We start from the raw sequence: 16,575 nt of genomic DNA, 5'->3' as shown, positions 1-16,575 counted from the left end.
TTTTTTTATTTCATGTGCGGAGCAGGGATTTTGAATACAATCAGAAACATGTGCCTTTGGAAAGGGTTTCTAGATCTCCTCCAAGTATGGGAAAGGCTGTCAATATTGCCTTAGCAACGAAGAAGGTGGCAAGTTGCTGGGCCTCTTCACAGTGCAGTGGGAGTGAATTATAGGCCAATCTTCCAGTGCTAATCCAAGATTGTTGGAGCAAAAGTCTTCAAAGTGCCCTGGTTGGATTTGAACTCTCATTCTAGAAATATCCAGCTCGGGAATGTAAACCCCAAATGACGGGTGGGGCAGCGGTGCAGCGGTGCAGCAAGTAGTGCTACTGTCTCGCAGCTCCAATGCTGCAGTCTCTGTGTGGAACAGTCTCTGTGTGTTCATGGACCGTTCAGAAATCTGATGGCGGAGGGGAAGAAGCTGTTCCTGAATCGTTGAGCATGGGTCTTCAGGCTCCTGTTTCTCCTCCCTGATGGTAGTAACGAGAAGAGGGCACGTCCCGGATGGTGAGGGTCCTCAGTGACCACTTAGGTATCCCCAGCTGCTCCGGTTTCCTCCCACAATCCAAGGAAGTGCGGGTTAGTAGGTTAGCTGGCCACTGTAAGTTGCTCTTAAAGTCAAGTTTATTGTCATCTGCACAAGTACTTGTCTGCACAGGTGCAATGAAAAACTTACTTGCAGCAGCATCACAGGCACAGAGCATCAGATAAAACATAAATTAAACATAAATTACACACAATGTTTACAAGAAAGCACAATTAAAACAAAAGAAAACAAAGCCCATTTTAGTGCAAGGTGATCAAAGTGGTTATACTGTTGTTATACTGAGGTAGTGATTCGGGTTGTGCTGGTTGGTTCAATGGTTGAAGGGAAGCAGCTGTTCTTGAACCTGGTGGTGTGGGACTTCAGGCTTCTGTACCTCCAGCCCGATGGTTGCTGCGAGAAGATGGCACGGCCTGGACATTTGAGTAAACGAGTGATAGGGGTCGATGAGTGAGAGTAGGCAACCAGGAAATGTCGGGGAATGGGGTTAGTGGGATGGTTTTGAGAGCAGCAAGGACTCAGTGGGTCAAATGGCCTCCTTCTGTGTCATAAAAGAAGTAAAAAAAACATGAACAATGTTAAGAATGAAGGGAGACTGTCATTGGCCATGAGTTCTGACGGAGGATGGAACTTTCTGTATGTTCACTGCATTGACCAACAGCAATGAGGAAACTTCCCTCAGGTCCCTTTACTATATTTCCCATCTGTGGCCTGAAGGATGTTTTTCCAGTCAATGACGTCTCATTGATAAGTGGAGACTGTTTTTAACCAGCTAACTGGAAATGCCGCTGGGCTTTTCTCGAAGAGCTCGCTTTCCCAACCTAATCTGCAGCATGAGCAAGTCAAATTCCGCCTGGGAGCGTGGGGTCAGGATGTCTTCTTGGATGGCCACCAATCCACTGGGGTGTGGAGGTGGGGTGGGGTTCAGTGGTCATGACTTTGGATCTGAGTGCTGATTCCAGTCAACTCAGAAACCAGTTGGCATGGGTTTGGAGTCACATAGGGGACAACTTACCTGATTCACTCTCCACAGATGCTTCCCTGGGCTGCTGAGAATTTTTATTCCATCGTGAAGAAAGGCCAAGGGAGTCAGAATCAGGTTTATTATCACTGACGTATGTCATGAAATTTGTTGTTTTGTGGTAGCAGTACAGTGCAAGACATAAAAATTACTATAAAAAAAGGAATAACAAAATAGTGTTCATGGGTTCATGGATCGTTCAGAAATCTGATGGTGGAGGGGAAGAAGCTGTTCCTGAATCGTTGAGTGTGGGTCTTCAGGCTCCTGTACCTCATCCCCGATGGTAGTAACGAGAGGAGGGCATGTCCCAGATGGCGAGGGTCCTTACTGATGGATGCCTTAGCGATGGCGGGGAGGGTTGTGCCCGTGATGGAGCTGGCAAAGACATAACATGTATTATGGATTTTCAGAAGGTCTTCAATAATGTATGCCTTGTCAGCGCAAGTGGGCTCAGGATCAAAATGGATGGCAAGCAGGAATCAGAGAGTAAATAAACACAGAAGATGGCAGAATACTCAGCAGGTCAGGCAGCTTCAGTGGAGAGAAGAACAGAGTTAATCAGGCCAATGACCTTTCCACCTCATCCTTTTTGACCAGGGCAGCTTTGAGACGGGGTGAGTTGATGCTACTGTAGAGTGAGATCAAGGTTATGCTTGTGCTGACTCACAGCATTAAATGAAGATCTCAGGGGGTTTTGAGTATAGGCATTCAACAAGCACTGAATATCTTGAAGGGACAGTACCTCCCCACATGACGCAGGGTTGTGTTCCCGGAAAACCGTCTGCGTTGCGATTTTCCATAACATGAGCCCTTGACAAAAATTAACAAAATGTGTTGTTCCTTTTACATTTTCTGTTTATTTAGGTTTATTCTTCTGACATAAATTCCGTAAGGGTGAATTTTTATTCTATATCTCAGATTTTTTGGTGGTGATTAGGTGATATTTCCATTAGCTGAGCTACGGTAACGCAAGGATACACTCCCCCTGAATTCAAGGGCAGGTCCAAAATAGACTTTCGGTTGGGATCTATGTGGAAAGAGATGTAGCTGTAGAAAGGAGTTTTGCTTAATATCTTATTTAAAACAGGGAGGGAACAGAAACCAATGCTGGTGAATAAGGTAAAAGAAACAAGCAGAAATCCCCTTGGAGAGGGGAGAAAGAACTTCCTCAAGAGAAGCAGCACTGAATTCAACAATAGTTCTCAAGAACAGAACCGTAGTTGCCAAATATAAAAAAATAGAAAATAATGGAAATATCTAGCAGGTCAGTCAGTATCTGAGGAGAGAGAAACAGAGTTAATGTTTCAGGTCAATGACCTTTTATCAGAACAAACTTTTTGGAAATGAAAAACACGATGATGCCGGAGGAACTCAGCGGGCCAGGCAGCACCCGTGGAGGAAAGCAGGCGGTCAACGTTTTGGGTCAGGACCCTTCTTCAGGACTCGAAACATTGACCACCTGCTTTTCTCCATGGATGCTGCCTGGCCTGCTGAGTTCCTCCAGCATCATCGTGTTTTTCATCTAGAGTCCAGCATCTGCAGTCTTTTATTTCTCAAGCTTTTGGAAATTGTGAGTGAAGACACAGAGCAGCTACAGAGATTGGCTAAAAATGTTCAACAGGGATCAGTGTCAGAGACTACCATCGGGGAGGAGGTACAGGAACCTGAAGACCCACACCCAACAGCTTCTTCCCCTCTGCCATCAGATTTCTGAACGGTCCATGAACCCATGAACACGACCTCATTCTTCCTCTTCTGCACTATTTATTTATTTTTGTAACTAATAGTAATTTTTATGTCTTGCACTGTACTGCTGCCACAAAACAACAACTTTCACGACATACGTCAGTGATAATAAACCTGATTCTGATTCTGACTGTTCGCCATTGTGTGTGGAAATCAGAAGTGTGAGCTATAAACTTGCAGATACCACCAAATTGTGGGGTGCTGTTACTACTGAGAAAGACTGCGACAAAACACAGGAAAGCATAACATTAGGCAGAGTGAGCACGCAATGGGCAAGTAACTTTCCACATAGGTAAGTTTGAGATGGTGCATGGTAGTCACTGGAATAAGGAGGCACGTCCTCGCTGGAATATAAGGCCTTAGACTGAGTAGAGGAATGGTGGGGATTGGGAGCATCAGTGCAAAAAATCACTAAAAGTAAAAATCAGTTAACTCACAAAAAAGAAGGAATACAAGTAGAAAACAAAGAGAGCCCCCGAGGTTCATGTGCAGAGTGAAAGGTCTGAAGAAGTAAGATGAAGATCGTGTTGGACCTTGGCTAGGCCACATCATGAGAAGGATACACAAGCACTGGAGAAGGTGCAAAGAGATTTTACCAGATTGAATAGACTCGGATAAAAGTAAACAGTGCTGGAATGCATTGACCCGAAACCTTAACTGTTTCTTTCTCCATAGATGCTGCTTGACCTGCTTCCAGCATGTTCAGTTTTTATTTCAGGTTTCAGGTATCTGCAGTTTCTTGAATTTAAATTATTGGGTAGGCTGAGGCTTTTTTTCAACAAAAGTGAAGGTTGGACCATGACCTGACAAAGGTCTTTAAAACTAGGATGGGGTTTGATTGCATGCAGGGAGGGCTTCTCAACTTGTAGCAGGCCGGAACTTAGCGCTCTGCGTCCAAGAGAGCCACTAATACATCCATGAAGAATTTAGGAGTAATTTCTTCATTCGGACAGTGGTAAGAATGTAGAACGTCAGGATGGAGAAGAACAAAAAGATCTTCGGAGAGGTGAAATGAAGGGGAATTGGGGATTCGGGTCCTTTTTGCCAAGTGCTCTGTTTCTGTGCTGTGCACCGATGGTGAAGTGCTTGGTGATATTCTGAGGGTGTAAAAGACTGTACAAACCTTTCTTTGCTCCCATTCCTCAGTGTGGGAGCATTAACATATTAACCTGGGCAATAACATATCGGATGACCTGCCCTGGGCCCAGCACACAGACGCAATCATAAGGAAAGCGCACCAGCATCTTTACTTTCTTGGGAGGTTAGAGAGGTTCAGCTTGACACCGAACAATCTAACAAACTTCTACAGATGTACTGTTGAAAATATCCAGACTGGTTGCATCATGGTCTGGTACGGCAATTCGAATGAGCAGGAATTTAAGAAGCTGCAGAGATTAGTGGACTCTGTCCAATACATCACGGGCACATCCCTCCCCACCATCGGGAGTATCTACAGGAGGCTACATCATCATCAAAGATCCCCACCGCCCGGACCATGCCATCTTCTTGCAGCTGCCATCGGGCAGGAGGTAAAGAAGCCTGAAGTCCCACACCATCAGGTTCAGGAACAGCGACTTCCCTTCAACCATTTGGTTCTTGAACCAACCGGCACAACCCTAATCACTACAGTTTAGCAAAACTATAACCACTTTGACCACTTTGCTCTAAAATGGACATTGTTTTCTTTTGTTCTAATTGTGATCCTGTAAAAATTGGGTATAATTTATGTTTAATTTGTGTTTTTCTAGTAAGACCTGCTTATCTGATGCTATGTGCCTGTGATGCTGCTGCAAGTGAGTTTTTCGTTGCACCTGTGCGCACACAGACTTGTGGACCTGACAAGAAACTCAACTTTAACCTTGATTCAGGTCCCTAACACACTCTTTACATAACCCAGAAGCACAATGCAACTAAGCCTGGATTCATTCTTTCCACTCTGTTGCTTCGTGAAGTTATCTGGGCTACAAGAACAGAGAGCAAATCTGAAGCAGTGCAAATGGGGCTGGCAATAGTAAATCGATCATTGGGCCTTAAAATGTGTGGGTGAAAAGCGGTCTTGCACAAATGGCTCTGAGATTAGACCTAAATGTTAACTCTGTCTCCTTCATCACAGATACTATCAGACCTTCTGAGTCTTCCTAGGCAGTTTGTGTCTTACTACACAAATGTTTTCACACAAAGTTGCTCACTTCAGTACATTATTGAAGATGTTCATGTACTTAAGATAAGCCGGAACCTCTATTTTCGTGACTTGAGTGAAGACAGGCTTCAAACAGATTTGATCACTGGAATCCCATGAAATCATTAAGCTCTTTAATTGCATTTATATTTGAACACTACACGCAATGCCGATCTCTGTTATGTGTCAAACTTCAATCATAAAAGATAAAAAGTTATTTAACGTAAAAGGTGCCTTCTTGCCCAGTCTGTCTAGGGAGTGAGGAAAGACATGAGGAGCATTTGTGTGGAGTACTGAGGATAACAAAAAATTAGGTTCCACCTAATGGATTTCTTTGTAACACTAAATGCTAACTTGTGGTGAAACCATAGCAACACTGATCTGTACTGTTGTGACACAAACCATGGGCGTAGTCAGCAAGCGATTGGCAAGGCACCAGATGACAAGATTATAACAGGAGATGGTTGTAAATAAATGTCAAAAGACGTGAGTGCTGGCGCTAACTTTGTCCCCTGCTGATCTCTTTAAATAACAAGCGAAGGCACAACTAATCCTCAAATGCAAGGATTAAAGGAAAACACACACTGAAAATACAGAAACCCGATGAGCAAGGGGCTAAAAGCACAATGTTAGTCAGGCCCTTTATTAGCCTTGCCCAGGGAGAACAGGGCTGACTGGAGTCTAGGTTCAGATCCCCTGAAAACGGTGTGGAACAACGCAATCTGGGTTCGTTTCTCTTTAACTTGAAGTAACAATAATCCAGAGATTTGGACTAACAATGTGAAGCACATGGGTTCCAATCTCCAGCAGTCACTAACAAGTCAAATAAAGAAGGCTAGGAGGAATGAGTTTACCCAGGGCACTGGGGAGGAGGCAGAACTGGCTGTCACACAGTGGTTGAGGTGGAGGGCATTGGTGCACAGAAAGTTTTGGAGGTATCCCAGGCCCGTTTGGGGATAGGTCATTAGAGAAGGACAGAAACACCAGCAGAGAACATTGTTGGGCTGTGGATGCTAATCTGGTCCCACAAAGGCATGTACAGGGCTTTACAGTTTCTGAAATATAAACAGCAAGTGTTGGAAAGGGTGCAGAGGAGATTCACCAGGACGTTGCCTGGGATGGGACGTTTTAGTTATGAGGAGAGACTTGGTCTGCTTTCCCCGGAGCAGACGAGGTTAAGAGGGGACGTGACTGAGGTATATCAAATTATGAGGGGCATTGATTTCACCCATGAACAGAATTAACAGAACCTTCATCCAAAAATGATCTGTTTCTCTGTCTCCACAAATGCTGCCTGACCTGCTGAGAATCCCGAGACTGCAGGGAATGTTTTCCCCTTATCAGAGGTGAATAACACTAGAGGGCATAGATTTAGGGTAAAGGGTAAGAGATCCAGAGGGGATTTGAGTGGGACTTTCTTTCACCCAGAGGGTGGCAAGTACCAAGAACACACCATTTAAGAGGAGTCTAGAAGAGCACTTGAATTGCCTTGAAGTAGGTCGCTACGGGCCAGGTGCTGGATTAATAAGGATAGGTGCCCACTGCTCAGCACGGATGTGTTGGGCCAAATGGCCTGTCTCCATGCTGTATGACTCTATGACTGTGTGAAAATGCTGGGGATACTCAGCAGGTCGGGTGGAATTTGTAGAGAGAGACAAACAGTTAATTTTCGGCTGAAGGGTCTGTTAATCCTGCTTCTCTCTCCATGGGTGCTGCCTGACCTGCTGAAGAGCTTCAGTACTTCTTGCTTTTATTTCAAATGTCTAACACTTGCAGCGTTTTGCTTTAAATGTCCTAATTTCCCCTACGGCACTGGGGGCAAGCTGGTGCACACACGTTCATAGTCCCACAACATAGCTCACTGTTGGGGAAGGCCACTCACCTCTCCGTATTCCTGTGTGAGATCTCAGCAGTGCCCACCTCACAAAGGACAGGCATGCACTGGAGAGGGTGCAGAAGAGATTCACCAGGAGGTTGCCTGGGATGGAACATTTCGGCTATTAGAGAGACTGTGGATGCTGGAAATCCGGAGCAACACACACAAAAAGCTGGAGGAACTCAGCGGGTCGGGCGGCATCTGTGGAGGGAGATGGACAGTCGACGTTTCGGGTCGAGACCCTTCATCAGGACTGGAAAGGAAGAGGGGGAGATAGTCAGTGTCAAACGGTGGGGGGAAGGGGTGGCGCAAGAGCTGGCGAGCGATAGGTGGATCCAGGTGAGGTGGGGGGCCGGTGATAGGCAGGTGAGGGGGGTGGAGAGCGGGCATGATGTCAGAAGCTGGGAGGTGATAGGTCGAAGTGACAAAGGGTTGAAGAAGATGGAATCTGATAGGAGAGGGCAGCGGACCATGGAATAAAGGGAAGGAGGTGGGGAGGGGAACAGGTGGGAGGACGGTGTGGGTGGTGGGTAGGTCATGAAGGCGGGAGAGGGGAAAGAGAAGGGGTGATTGGGCCAGTGAGATAAGGAAAAAAAATGGGACATAAGGGAGTGGTTACTGGAGAGTCCGGGCTTGTTTTCCTTGGAATGGAGGAGACTGAGGGGGAATCTGACAGAGGTGTGCAGAATGAAGAGGGGCGTAGATAGGGCGGACAGTAAGAAACATTTCCTTATCGCAAAGGCATCTAAAATCCGGGGGCGTAGGTTTAGGGTGAGGGATAAGACGTTCAGAGGGGACTTGAGGAAGAATTTTTTCACCCAGAGGGTAGCTGGAATCTGGAACGCACTGCCTGAGCAGGGACACTCACAACATCTAGTAAGTATCTAGATAAGCATTTGAATTGTCAAAGTGTAGAAAGCTAACGATTAAGTGTTGGTAAATGGGATTCGTGCTGATGGATGCTTGGTGACCACCATGGGGGTGTAATGTATGACTTTATCATTATGACAGAACACAGTGATTGAATATGCCGACAACTTCATCTGAGGTCCCTCTTGCATTCAGACACAGGGTCCTTGGGAAGCATTGATTTACAGAGGGATCTACGGGGGCAAGTCTATAGCTCCCTGAATGTGACAACTCAAGCGAATACAACGGGAAAGAAGCCATTAAGACATGCTTGCCTTCATCGGTCGGGGGAACTGAGTATCAAAGTCGGGAAGTCACGCTGCAGCTGTATAAAACTTTGGTCAGGCTACATTTGGAGTATTGTGTGCAGTTCTGGTCCCCACATTACAGGGAGGGTGTGGAGGCTTTGGAGAGGGTGCTGCAGAGGTTCACCAGGGTGCTACCTGGGTTGAAGCATATTAGCTGTAAGGAGAGGTCGGACAAACTTGGGTTGTTTCCCCTGGAGCGTCAGAGGCCAAGGGAGCCCTGATGTAAAAGTATGAGCAGCATCGATAGGGTAGACAGAGTCTTTTCCCCAGGGAACGTCAACTACAAGAAGGCCATAGCTTTAAGGTGAGGGGGGAATGTCTACAGGAGATGTGTGGGGTAAGTTTCCTACACAGAGAATGGTGGGTGCATGGAACACGCTGCTGGGGAGATGGTGAAAGCAGATACGATAACAAGGTTTAATAGACATTTAGACAGCCACATGAACAGGCAGGGAATTGAGGGAGATGGACCATGTGCATGTGGACGGGATTAGTTTGGATTGGCATCGTTATCAGTGCAAACATCTTGGGCCAAAGGGCCTGTTCCTGTGCTGTACTGTTCTGCATTCTGTCCTGTGTTACCTGCACCAGGTGAAAGTCCATCAGCCTAGCATACTGCTGATACGGGTATTCTTGATGAGGAATTACTCATCCAGTTCTCTGGCACACCTGATCCCAGTGCTCAGCAGAGCCACACCTTGCATGTCTCGAGATTGAATCTAATCTAATTCCATAGTTAGCGATATGGAAACACGTTTCCCAGGAAAACTGATATACATCTTTCAGTGCATGCTGATGGTTGATACTCCTACTCCAGTAACTGTCAGGCTGTTAACTGAAAGTTCGTCCAACACCAGTACCCACATGGTAATGAAGGAGCTTCCCAATTGCCTCAATAAAGGTGGCAACCTCCAGCCCAGCCATTCCTCTGGGTGGACCTTCCAGAGTCAAGTCATTGGAGCTGCTGGCTCCTCCAAAGGTGCTTCAGCTGTGGGGCTGCTCGCCCTCTGTGGTCCGGAAGTGGGAGAGAATGAATTGTGCCCTGCGGAGACGGGGGAAAGGGGTGCAGAAGAGGTTCACCAGGATCCTGCCTGGATTAGAGGGTATGAGCTATAAGGAGAGGTTGGACAACATTGAGTTGTTCTCCCTGGAGCGTCAGAGGCCGAGGTGAGACCCGATAGATGTTAATAAAAGAGGCATAGCTCAGGTAGAGAGTCAGAATCTTTTCCCCAGGGTAGGAATCTCAAATCCTAGAGGACGTGCTTTTAAGATTAGAGGGGGAAGATTAAAGGTGACGTGAGGGCCTAGCTTTTACGCGGAGAGTGGTAGGTGGGTGGGAATGGGTTACCAGGGATAGCAGTGGAAGCAGGCAGTTTGGTGGAGCTTAAGAGGCTTTTAGACAGACACACGAATATGAGGGGAACGGAGGGATGTGGATGATACACAGGAAGAGGACATTTAGTATAAATCGGCATCAAGATCATGGGCCGAATGGCCTTCCCAGTGCTGTACTGTTCTATGTTCTACGTTCTATGTTCTATGTTCTATGTTCTATGTTCTATTATTGGGCCCAGTTTTACGTTCCTTACAAAGGTTCCTTTTTGATTCAATGCCTCTGACTTTAGCATATTAGAACTTTACTTTGATTTTCTTGCTTGAACACACTGTTCACCACACTCCTTACCTTGCACCTTTGCCCGTCCACCGCACTGTCTCACCTTCCCATCCCTGCATCCACTATTCCCACCGGCCCTCATCCTTGAAAGTTTATCTTCTTCCTCTTTGAATACCTGCATTGATCCAGCCTCCACAACCCTCTGGGGTAGCGAGTTCACCAGCCTCTGCGAGAAGAAATTCCTGCTCACCGCCAGTCAGGCCTCTGTGTCTTGCCATAGAAGGAATCCTGGTGCAACAGAGCGTCAAATGCTGCAATCAAAGGAGCAAAAACCTGAGGGAACCATCCCCAACACACACACCCACATACACACCCACACCCATACACACACCCGCGCACGCATGCACACACACGTGCACACACACACACACACACACATGCACACACACACACACACGTGCATACTCATACTCACACTCATACACTCACATGCATACACGCACATGTGAGCACGCACACACACGTACACATACAGTACATGCACATGCACACACACATGCACACACTCATGCACACACGTGCGCACGCGTGCACACACTTAAATGAACACACACATGCATACACACATTCACACAGACACATATACACATCTCACACACACACACACACACACACACACACACACACACACAAGCCTCAGATGGCACTGTAACTGCGTTGCCCTGGGCTCGCACCAAACTCTTCTCCCCCAGTGCCAGTGATGGAGGTGGGCAGCGAGAGGGGTGAGAGTAACCAGGGGAGTGGAAGTGGGTGCATTGTTCCTGACCTCTCCCCTCCAGCAGCCATTAACACAAAAGTCAAAGTCAAAGTCGGGTTTACTGTCATCGGCACAAGTACATGTATGCACAGTTGCAATGTAAAACTTACTCTCACGGGCACACAGCATCAGATACAGAACATTCACAAGAAAATCATAAATTAAACATAAATTAAACAAAATTATACAAGAAAGGACACTATTAGAACAAAAAAAAGAAAATTGTAGTGCAAAGTGATTAAAGTGCTCATAGTGATGCTATACTGAGGCAGGGATTAGGGTTGTGCAGGTTGGTTCAAGAACCAAGTAGTTGAAGGGAAGGAGCTGTCTTGAACCTGGTGGTGTGGGACTTCAGGCATCTGTACCTCTTGCTTGATGGCCGAGAAGATGGCATGGCCCGGATGGTCGCGTTCTTTGATGATAGATGTTGCCTTGTAATAAACACTGACATGCTTATTAGCATTTTTCTGACACTGGCTTTGTTGTGTTGCTTTCACCGGTGAGTTTCAGGGGACCTGGGCTACCCCTGGAATTAAAGTGAAATGTCAGTATCAGTCTAACTGACCAACAAACTCAAAATGACAACACACCTCTCTCAAAGTTTGTGTGTAGTCTAATTTATTGGAGTCTAATGAACCTCCCAATTCGCTACAAAGTTCACTGATTTTAGTTGCTCCTCCCACCATCTACATGTGAACCCAGGCGTTCGACATTGAAACTCAGCCCCCATGTTTGGGTGTGTCGGGGTCTTGGCTATGGGGGAGGGAAGCTTAATCAATGGATTAGCTTCCTCAGGAGATGGGGGGAGTATGGAGCGTTGACTTCATCCAATTCGACAGATTTTGTTCAAAGTTAAATACTTTATATTTTTCCATAGGATGTGAGCATCAACAGCAAGGCCAGTACTTATTGCCTACTGCCAATTTCCCCTTGGGAAGGTGGGTGGATTGCATTGGACTGCACTGAGTTATACGGGGGTGCACTAGATTGTGATGGATGCACTTGTCTCTATCAGACTATATTGTGACTCACTGATCCACCTGGACAGTACTGCAGTATCCCAGTCTGTCTCAGGCTATACAGCGGTGCATTGGACCCAATAGGTCTCCACTGGTAGGCAGTGGTTTTACAGGCCTGTGGAAGTCTGTACTGGTCTGAACTGCACTGCAGTGGGGTGCACAGGTCAGTGCTGGTCCAGAGAAGCAAAGGACTGCAGATGCTGGAATCTGGATGAAAAACAGTCCTGAAGAAGAGTCCTGACCTGAAACGTTGATCGCCTGCTTTTCTCCACGGATGCTGCCCGGCCTGCAGTGTTTTCCATCAGTACTGGTCCACACTGGGATGTACGCATCCATACACGGTTCTCCTGGAGCTCACTGGTCTTTACTGGGAAGTTCTGGTTCCTACTGAACACAAGTATGCATTGGTCTTCACTGGGATATAGGATAGGATAGGATAGGATAGGATAGGATAGGATAGGATAGGATAGGATAGGATAGGGTAGGATAGGATAGGATATCTTTATTAGTCACATGTACATCGAAACACACAGTGAAATGCATCTTTGCATAGAGTGTTCTGGGGGCAGCCCGCAAGTGTCGCCATGCTTCCGGTGCCAACATAGCGTGCCCACAACTTCCTAACCCGTACGTCTTTGGAATGTGGAAGGAAACCGGAGCACCTGGAGGACACCCACGCAGACACGGGGAGAATGTACAAACTCCTTACAGACAGCGGCTGGAATTGAACCCGGATCGCTGGCACTGTAATAGTGTTACGCTAACTGCTACATTACCTTGCCTGCCCATGCACCTCACTTCATCCCAGCACATCCCAGTGCAGAATCATAGAATCACTGAAAATTTATGACTTAACAGGGGGCTATTTAGCGTTTTGTGTCTGTGCCAGTTAATAAAGAGTGTTCCAGCCTTATCTCCCCTTCCAGCATTGGGTCTGTATCCCTACAGCTCATGCCTCTTCCTGTGCACTTCCAAGTGGTGTTTAACTGTGATGAGGGTTTCTGTCTCTCCCATCCGCAGTGAGAGGCAGTGAGCTCCAGGGTCCTCCATCCTCAGCTCCTCTCTAATCCTTCCACCAATTAGCGGTTAGCGTAATGCTATTACTGCGCCAGCAACCCAGGTTCGATTCCCGCCACTGTCTGTAAGGAGTTTGTACGTTCTCCCCGTGTCTGCGTGGGTTTCCTCCTGGTGCTCCGGTTTCCTCCCACGTTCCAAAGGCAGACGGGTTAGGAGCTGTAGGCATGCTGTGTTGGCGCCGGAAGAGTGGCGACGCTTGCGGGCTGCCCCCAGCATGTTCTCAGTAACGCAAAAGGTGCATTTCACTGTGTTTCGATGTACATGTGACTAATAAATAAATATCTTATCTTTTGATGCCACAGAGTTAGATAGATCTCACCAATACCAATATTTTCTCCAGAGCACTGGAATCTGAGGGGTAACCTGATAGAAGTATCTAAAATTATGAGAGGTGTAGATAGGGTAGACTTTTTCCCAGGGTGGAAACGTCAAACACTAGAGGACATAGGTGAGAAGGAGAAAGTTTAAAGGATATTTGTGAGTTAAGTTTTTTTACACAGAGAACGGTGGGTGCCTGGAATGTGCTGCCAGGGGTCGTGGTAGAAGCAGATATGACAGCAACCTTTAAGAAGCATTTAGACAGTCGCATGGACAGGCCGGGAATCTGCCACAAGCTGGCAGATACGATATGTTAGATTGGCATCATGGTCAGCACAGACTTGGTGGACCGAAGGGCCTATTCCTATGCTGTTAATTGTACTATGTACTGCAGTACTTAAGAGAAAGTTGGCTCAGAGCTCTGATCCAGTCTCAGATGTACCTCTACTTTTTCTGCCAGTCTTGCTATATACTCTGTTTTGATGGGAAGTGATTTTTTTTTAACATGCAGAGTGAATGAATGAAGACAGATTTTACCTTGGAGAAATATTTCTACAAGCTGGTTTTACGCTCCCAGCTCATTTGCAGAAACATGTTCACTTCAGATCACCATCCAGATCAATTTAAAGAAAACAGTCTCACCTGCTATGAGGCTTCTCACTATTTGTTTATTGCAGTTACGTTACAAAAAGATTACTTTTCCCCTTCTCCCTCTGTCAGGAACCATTCTAAAGTTTAAACTGACATCTTGTGCTTTTTGGCAGATTAAATTAAAGGTCTGGCCTCAGGTGGAATGGTGTCATTCAAACTCCATGTTTGCGAGTTAACCCCTTCTGGCCTGTTGCTGTTGACGGATGAGATCAGGTTCAGGCTCACGGGCAGCTGGGTGTGTTCTTCTCTGGTCTGTTCTTTCAAAATACATGTGTGTGGTCTGCTGAAGAATTCACTAACTTCTAACAGTTTATGCTCACAATCTAGTACTCCAGGAATCCGGACTGCTGATCCCGGGAAAAGATTTCAAATTCCACAGCGAGAATCTGGAGTCATAGAGAGGTACAACATAGAAACAGGCCCTTCAGCCCATTGAGTCACACTAACCATCAAGTGTCCATTTACTTTAATTCTACACTAATCCCATTTTATTCTCCCCATATTCCCATCACCTTCCTCCAGATTCTTAGCACACCTGCACACCACGGTGATGTTTTATAGTGGCAAATTAACCTAACAACCCGCACACCTTTGAGAAACCCAGGCAGTCACAGGGAGAACGTGCAAACTCCACACATTCAGCACCAGAGGTCAGCACTGAAACTGGAGCTATGAGGCAAAAATTTGAATTGGTTTGAATTGGCTGGCATAAAAAGACAGGAAAAGTGACCGTGAAATGGTCCGATTGTCAGAAAAGTCCGCCTGGTTCACTAAGATAGGTGAGGGAAGGAAACCTGCCACCATTTGCAACCTACCCAGTCGTATCTCTGGTTGAATAACAAATGGCAGTCTTCTCAATCAGTGCCATGAATTTCGCTGAGGATCTTTCAAACGCATCTGGATTATCAATAGGGCCTGTTGTCTGCTTTCAGGGATTGGCAGACTATCCTTAAATATGGTTTACAAGTCAACAGTAACTAGAAAGCTTACTTTGCCATTGATGCCCATAAGATGAGTGAATAGTTCTCCCTGTGATGCATTCTTGGTGTGGGCTGGCTGACTCTAACTAGATAATCTGCACTGGTTCGGTTGTTTGTCTACTAGAGACAGAGGAAGAACGGAAGGAAGGGAGTGAGAAAAAGGAGTTGATAACGAAGGTTATGTGTTACCGAGTGGTGGGTGAGGGTTTGCAGGGATCACCAACACATGGGCATTCGTTTTAGTGTGTTTTCTTTTCCAGACCCCCGACAGGAATTTCCCTCAGCAACAAACAATCTGCCGGAGCAACTCAGTGGGTCGAGCGGCATCTGTGGGAGGAAAGGAATTGTCGACGTTCCGGGTCGAGACCCTTCCTCAGGGTTTTCTTCATCCTGATTCACTTCGGCTAAAGATTGATCGCAGTCTTTGGAAAATAAATCCGCTTGCCAAGGAGCAACTCCTCTACCTTTGGTCTCAGCTCCCCTGCCATCTCCCCTTCTTCCCTTTGTCCTCCAGTTCCTTCCCTGTCCCCTTTCCCATACTTTTCCCAGTCGCCTTCCCTTTTTCTCGTTCCCTTCCCTTTCTGCTTACTCACTTCCCATTGGCCCCCGCCCTTCTATCCTGCTTCCTCCCTCACACTTCCTCTGCCCCTTTTCCTCCCCCCCCCCCCAAAAAAAATTTCTTAATCAGGGAACGTGTCACTAACTCTGGGATGGCGAGCTGGTGATACGAATGCATGTCTGAAATAAATGGGAATCTGTAGCACGTCAGCCGATAGGACTCGAGGGAAGCTGAGCTGTCGGTGAAATCTTCAATCCGATCTCTTCATGGTCTGTTGGACATATCCCCTTGGAGTAGTTCATGTCCATGAGGATTACACGGATAATGGGACACTAAACCCACTCAAACACAACTTGCCTTGGGATACAGAATGTGATGTTGGGTTTGAAAATAGTCAACATGTTTGGTAAGAATTTGTGTCCACAATGCACGGTTCCTAGCCTAGGAACAACGGCAGGAGTGATATTGTGAGTGTGCAGATTTACAGAGAGCCCATGTAGCTGTGTTTATCTGTGTTTGTAGGGATTGCCCCACACTCAGTCACGGGTCCACAGTCTGTCTCCTAGATTGCAGTTGATGTGACCAGGTTACCAGTATTAACCAAGTACCTTCACTGCCTGGTTTAATTTGGAAGCAGTGAGCTGACAGCCATAGTTAATGCAACCAAAACGATTATTTTTACTACGCTGCTGCTTCAACTTGAAGCTCTTGAGTTCACAGCTGACGGCAAAACCTGCCTTTTGATTGTACAGAGTTGCGAGTGATGTCCTCAAGCAAAGATATAAAACAAATAAGTTGCGTTAATTCTTTTCACAGATGCAGGACATGCCAAGTTCTTAACAGCCAACCTGAAACCTGTTGTACTCTAGCCACTGTGGCATTGTAGGAAAGATGGCGGCTAATTTCTACACAGCGAGATCCCACAAATCGCCTTCTGCGGGTTTGGCTGAGGGATGA

Source organism: Pristis pectinata, chromosome 16 (assembly GCF_009764475.1).
Source record: "Pristis pectinata isolate sPriPec2 chromosome 16, sPriPec2.1.pri, whole genome shotgun sequence".
In the NCBI taxonomy this organism is placed as follows: Eukaryota; Metazoa; Chordata; class Chondrichthyes; order Rhinopristiformes; family Pristidae; genus Pristis; species Pristis pectinata.
This window is presented reverse-complemented; position numbering follows the sequence as displayed.